A 7,500-nucleotide genomic window follows, 5' to 3' on the forward strand; every position below is an offset into this window, starting at 1 on the left:
CTCCAAATGATCCTATGAAAGACATGAAAGTTGTATTTGCTGGGGATCAGCTAACAAGAGTTTGATTTGCTGGCGCTAAGGACCTACTTTCAGGGGCACATACACCAACAGATAGATTTGAGCATTGTTCTCCTTGTCAAGCCTGTTATGTGGCATACTAAAGCATCCCTTCTCCAATATTGCTACTCCTTTTTGCATAAGCCAGAGTCAGTGAATCAGGTTGGAACTTTAAAATATTTTAGAGAAAAGTACAATCGCAGAAATGCCACTCCAGGAGAAGTTCTAGATTCTTATGAAGGAAGTGAGGACTTATTTCTCAGCATGGGAAGAACTTACATTGTAGTTGTAGCACTCAATTTCTTTGGAATGCAAAAGCTTGATGACAAGCCAACCCTAAATGTATTCCCAGATAATATTGCTCATGCCAGTAAGCACACTAGAAGAAAATACTTTGATGAAATTTTTGCCAAATTCAGTGACAAGTTCCTGCTGCAGAAAGTAAATGATGATTCTCATGATGAAGACGATTTTGTAAAAAACTATGGGTTGTGTGTAATTTTCTTGTCAATGTTGATAATGCAAATGAAGGACACTGCAGCAGAAGCTGATGGCAACAGATATCTCATCAACCAGAAACTTTTGTTATCAGTGTTCAAGTCAATCGGAGCATATAGCAAGTATGCTATTGAAATGTTCGTAAGCATTTCACAGATTGAGTGCATGTTGACCCCTAGCCTGTCAAAGGAGTTAAAATGGGATGGGGAGTCTGCAATAACTAGAGGGGAGGTGCAGCAAAAACATTGTTCAGCGCATGGGGGCAAACAAGATCATAAAGTCCATAAGCAAAGTGTGCAAAGCAACAACAGGAATCAATCAGATCACAGAGCAGTTTGACCATTCAGCTGGAATTCACAAGACGTCTGTTCAACACACCACTCGTGCATCCTTAGAGAATGAAACGGAAATGGTGGCTGACCTAGTGAGGCTTGATTCCTTTACTCATGAGCCTTCCAGGGCTCAAAAAAGCTTATACTGGGTTGCGACAGCGAAAGCTCTAGATCCATAAGACTTCAAATTATAGCTGGTAGAGTTAAGACGGAGCGATGTAGATTAGCGGAGGGTTCTTGAAGGACGGTAGAGACTTATCAGTTCTTGTATGTACCAGGGAGACAAATCATGCAAAGCCTTGAAAGTGAGAATTAAAATCTCAAACTTTATGCGTTCATTAATTGGTAACTAGTGTAGATCTTTCAAGATGGGAGTAATATGGTTGAATTTCGAGGTATATGTTATTAAGCACGCGGCGGCGTTTTGTACATACTGTAGTTTTTTAACAGCATATTTCGGAAGATTGTACAGAAGGGAGTTGCAGTGGTCAAGTTTGGATGAGATAAAGGCATGCACAAGTGTTTTGGCAGTTTCCGTTAATATAAATTTTCTGATACGTGATAGATTACGAAGGTGATAGAATGCAGATTTACGTACAGTATTAATATGAGGCAGCATTGACATGGTACTGTCAAAAGTGACACCAATATTCCTGGCAGTTTGAGAAAGCTGGACGGTGTCTTGACCAAAGCAGATTGACGGCAAGCAGTGCTGTAGTCTAAATTTTGAGTGAATAAAGAGGAACTCAGTTTTTTCTTTATTCAATTTTAGTTTGTTGATACTCATCCATTTGTCCAAATCAGTCAGGCATAGCTCGATACGTTCAACAGCTTCAGTCAGTTCCAGGTCATTATTTGTTGAAAAGGAAACGTAAAGTTGCGTATCGTCAGCATAGAGTTGACATTGCAAGTTATGGTGTCGAAATAAGTCAGCTAACGGTGTAGTATACAATAAATAGAGAATAGGTCCAAGCACAGAGCCTTGGGGTACTTTACAACTGAGGTTACGAGGTTGTGATTTATTCCCATTAATCAGAACAGATTGAGTGCGACCAGTAAGGTAAGATTGAAAGCAGTTGAGAGCAGTTCCGCTGATTCCAAATTTAGAGTTTAATCTATTAAGCAGGATTTCATGGGCGACAGTGTCGAAGGCAGCAGACAGATCAAGAAGAAGAAGTATAACGCACTGACGATTATCAATAGCAAGCTTGACATCATTATGCACACGTACAAGAGCAGTTTCACAGCTATGGAAAGGCTTGTAGGCCGACTGTAGTGGCTCGTGAAGGTGGTTACTTAGCAAGTACTCATCTAAGCGCACAGCCACGACTTTTTCAATGATTTTTGAGACTACTGTAAGGTTTGACTGAGATGAGTCTGTAATTTTTAAAGATTTCGTGATCTAAAGAAGGTTTCTTAAGTAGAGGTGTAAGAGCAGTTTTAAGAGAAGGAGGCAGATAACCAGATTCCAGAGATAAGTTAACCATCTTACAAAGTGTCGGTAGAAACATTTCAAAGTATTCTTTCATCAGCGCGGAAGGAAGTGGGTCTAAGATGCATGATTTTAAGACGATCTTATGAGCAATCCTAGACAATTCATCAGTAGATGTAGGTGAAAAATTAATTAGTTGGCATTTTAGTGAAGGTGAGTCAAAGGTGCAGAAGAGATCAGGAGTCAAGTGAACTTAATTTGATTTTGGATGTCAATAATTTTAGTTTCGAAGAATTCAGCGAAATTGTTTGCTAATGCTGCAGCTGACGAGAAATTTCTCTGCCTTTCTGTGTAAAAGACGATCAACATTGCAAAATAGAGCTTTGCTATCGACACCGGCTTCATTGATAAGACCAGAGTAATAATTCATTTTTGAGGTGTAGATGGATTGTTTCACGACAGTGCACTGATTAATATAGGCTTGATATCAGTTTAAGTATGAGAATGGCGCCAACTGCGTTCAAGACGACGACAGCTTCTCTTCTGTTCTCTGATGTAGTTATTATACCAAGGAGCACGCAAGGGTGCATGTTTATCCAAGATAGTAGATAGGTCACTATTATTCTGGTCACACAATTCAGTTAGGTCTGATGAAGGTGAGTTAAACAAAGTAGACGAGGTTATATCTTGTACAAAACTTTGCAAGTTCATATTGTGTAGGCTCCATGTAGATCTAGAAAGGCTTATTACATCAAAACAAAAGAATATTTTATTTGGTGGCCAGTATGAAAGAGGTCTATTGAGCGTGTTCATGTGACGTCATAGTGGCCATGTTGGTGTTCCAAAACAAAGGAATGACGGCCATGATGGTGCACCAAACTAATCGCCCGGGAATTAAACGTTCCTTTGTTTCAGTAATCCAATATGGCTGCTCGTCACGTGAGTTAAAACGCTCCATAGAGTTTGTTGGTTGCTGTTCTTACTTCAGGAATAATTTGAAATGCACCTTAACATTTTTTTAAGTTTCTAAGGTATTCCAGTTGTCACCATTTTTTTAAGGAAAAAGCTTGATTTTTTAGAAATGTAAAGCGTGGAAGGTTTAAGTTTAGGATAAGGATTCATAGTAAGTGCAGGAGTAACCTGCGATCAGGGGTACTTTTTTTTAGAGAAAACGCGAAAACTGCTTTGCGCGCCCTCTAAATCTCTAAAGAAAAAAACGCCTGATCGCAGGTTAGTCCAAAAGTGACTGGAACCACCTAGTTGGACAGATAAAAGTAGTTGCATGACGATTTTCAATAACGAAATATCCCAATGCCCTTCACTCCAATTTTAACGTCGTTCATGATCACATCCGGGAATACGGACATATTTACCTCACAAAGTGCCTGCCCCCTATATACTCTGGCCCTCAAGTAAAGAGAAATAGCTGCATTTATTCTAACCAGTCCTGCCAAATTAACTGCTGATAATAGTTGCATTTGTAGATTTTTATATATTTGATAACTATGAATAACTATTGCTGCATTTGTAAACTCTTAGGCGCATGACAATTAGAACACCAAGCTTCCCAAGATTTTTAGTAGTTCAATGTGTAGAGCAATCGATTTCAGTGCTCCCTCGCCCGTCGCCAAGCAAATACATGGTTTCCCATCCTTCCCACGGGCACATTACACATCAAAAGATCAAAAGTCTCGGCCTTGTTAACACCTCAACTTCTTTAAACTATATCCCAATAATGCAAGGACCAGCCCAGGAAGCGTTTGTTTGTAAGTCTACTTTTTATTCATGGTCTTAATTTAGACAAATGAATAGAGCAGTTCTATATGCTTGTAATTGCTTAAGTCTATGTTAGTCTGCCCACGAGTTAATTACAAATGAGAGAGAAGTCGTGAAACGACAGCTGGGGGACAAACCTCCTTGTACGTCCACCTGCCCCATGGAGGTAAATCCCGGACCAGATGAACCCCCCAGTCAAAGACCTCACGGACTGGGTCAGAGCAGAGTTTGCAAAAAGTAAACTATAACTATTGTAGATGAAAACAGATTCAGGAACAGGTGAGAAAAAGTTTCCTTAAATACCTGTTTAAACATTTACTTAAGAAAGACACTCTCATTCGAAAAAAAAAACCGATCCATTTGACTCTTGCTCTAAGAAACTTCGAAGGTGAAAAAGGTTTACATAGATTTAATACTATTCTTTAAGGGTAAATTTTGACTCTGGCCTTGATGGGTTGGTCATAATAGCTGTTTAACTTAAAGTCTTAAGTTTTTATCGTCTCTTTGCCTATTTTGCACCCATTAATATCTCTTATCCAACGCTAAAGAGTTTGTTAACTTTCGCACGCGGGTGTTTCATGCACGCATTCACTTTTCTTTATTAGTAGTGTACCAGAGGTTGTGCAAATATATGAAACGATATTATCACCGTAAAATATGACATTTTCAACGCAGCACTCACCCATCTTATTGTACATTTCACAAGCCCCGGAAGGACATCGGATCGCATGAGATAACCTCTGCGTGGCTAGTAATTCGTTAACAGACGCCCGCACAATAATATTTCATGCATTTATTATGAATCATTATTTGGTACAGCGCACGCCATAATATTCTGTGACATTTAACCTAGTTAGCTAATTTCCCAAACACCATCGTATCGTAGAATGCTATTACATTCATGTGAGCACGCAAATTAAAGCCATTACAGCTATCCCCCCTTCACTCACCGTTTTGCAGATCATAAAATAGTAGGACAGTATCAACATCAATTTATTCCTATGTTAAGTTATTTGCTAACATGTGTGTCTCATTTATATTTTTATAATATTAGTCCCTACTTATTTACTTACAAGTACTATGGTAATGCGCCCAGGCCATTTAACGTAATGATAAATTTCTGTAACAAATTTAGTTATTTAGAACTAAGTTGCTTGATAATGCGCGCGCACTGTCATGACATCATTAGTCTCTACGTATTCACCTGCAAGTTATTTTCTAACGCGCTCATGCTGTTATGTCACGTGATATTATTACCGTTTACTTTTGAGTTGTAGCAAAGTGTTAAAAAACACCCACGCACCATCACATCATATGATATGATCATCTAATCATTCTTAAGTAAGTTGTTTACTAATGCATGTCGTCATGTCAATGATATCATCCCCTTCAGTACAGTACGTCACACGCACTTCATCATATCGTATATTATAAAGCTTCAGTTAATTGTTTACATACGAGTTACTTGCTACGCGATGAGCGTTTACCATCAGATCGCATAATATTTTACACCTGCTTTCTAAATTACTGAAAACCCAAATTTGCCGATGCGCATATTCCATTAAATACCAGTGAACTTATAAATATCTACTTGTTCATTTGTAAGTTGTTTACTAATGCGCGCGGTCAATTATATCGCAGTAATTTTTTACACTACAACCTCCAATTATTTATTTGCATCCAAGGCGCGTATCATGCATTATATTATTATGCTCTTCTTATTTATAAGAAATATACAGCACGCACAGAACATTTAATGATAAGTTCTTGTTAATCTTCTTATTTATATGTAACTTATCGACTGACTTGCGCTCGCTGTAAAGTCAGATGATATTATGCCCCTCTCACTTAGTGACTATATTATTTCCATTTACTGTCTAAATTGCACAAAATCAGTGTGCGCACACACCATTTAATGCTAATAAGATATTTATAAACATCTATTTGTTCTCTAGTAAGTTGTTCGAAGATGCACGCGCACAAGTTTATCCTAATGATATTTTTACAATGAACCCAAACTCGCACGTTTAGGGTTCAACATCGTGTTGTGCGAAATTATCATCCTTCGCTTTATTTTTTTTGTAAGTTGTTAAAAAGCGCACACTATCATATCGTAAGATAAAGGCCACAATATAATTAGTTTGTGACCATCTACTTATTCATACGTACGTTGATTAATAATGCGTGCATTCCATCACGTTATTACTGTCTATTTATTTACTTTTAAGTTGTTTGCAAATGCGGACACTTCCATCTCTTGATATTACTGGCATCTAGTTAACCACATGCGCGTTTACCGTCCTGAATGTTATTATCATCCCCCACTTACTTATTAGTAGTATGCAACACGCGCATGTCGTTTAATGATACGTTTTTGTGACACTGTTTTTATTTGAAGGTGGCTCTTCTTATGACGCGCACACGCTATCATATCATACGATATTATGCCTCTTAAGTAAATCATAAGTTGTTTTTAAGAGCGCATACTCCATTGCATTTAGCAATATTGATGATATATGTATGCGTTGCTTGCTATAGCGCGTTTGCCATCATGTCGTGTGATTTTTCCCCTTCTACTTTTTAAACTACTCACAAGCTGTGTGCTGTTGTGCACACGCCATAAAATGCTGATAAGATATTATAAACCTCTACTTGTTCATTTGTAAGGTGTTTGCTGATATGCGCGCCCTCAATTATATCCTATGAGATTTTACACTCAAGCCATTAAATATCTACTTGCAAGTTGTTTACTCTCGCGCGTACACCATCATGTCATGTGATATTATCCCCTTTTCTTTGAAGTTGAGTTAGTTGTTTGAAAGGCGCGTGTACCATAGTATTGTATGATACAATTGACCTTAAATTATTCAAAAGCGCGTTTGCCATCATGTAGTGGATATTGTTAGCCTCTACTTGTTAAATTACCCACATGTTGCATTCCAACATACACAAGCCGTTTAATACTAATTAGGCATTGGTAATATCATTTACTTGTTCACTGAATTGTAAACTCCTTGCGGAACCGCACATGCTATCATGTCGCATAGTCGTACAACCCCCTGCTAAATAAATGTTAACGCAATCGCAGGATAAAACAATCTACTTACTAATAAGGTGCTGTGAACGCGCGCGTATTATCTTATTTTGCAATATTTTTACACCCAACTTATTTCTTACCTTCTTACTCATATTTAGCTATTTAGTATTTTTTATTTATTTTTAACTCCTTTATCTTACACAACGGCCTTTATCCACTAGTTAGTGCATTAGTTATTTTAAGACCTTTTGTAAGGCTTAAATGTGCAAGGCTAGCATCAAATTTTACCCTCAATGTTGTACTTATCCGATGACTTTGACATTTTTCACACCATTATATACATATGTATTGGATCAGCCTTTTGACAA

The 7,500-nt window shown here is 37.9% G+C and overlaps 1 pseudogene; it reads left to right on the forward strand.

Moving 5' to 3' along the window:
* LOC138057967 (uncharacterized) overlaps positions 1-1,066 on the forward strand; it is a 2,017-nt pseudogene extending 951 nt beyond the window's left edge.
* The last annotated feature ends 6,434 nt before the right edge of the window (positions 1,067-7,500 follow it).

This window comes from Montipora capricornis, chromosome 1 (genome assembly GCF_036669925.1).
Source record: "Montipora capricornis isolate CH-2021 chromosome 1, ASM3666992v2, whole genome shotgun sequence".
Lineage (NCBI taxonomy): Eukaryota > Metazoa > Cnidaria > Anthozoa > Scleractinia > Acroporidae > Montipora > Montipora capricornis.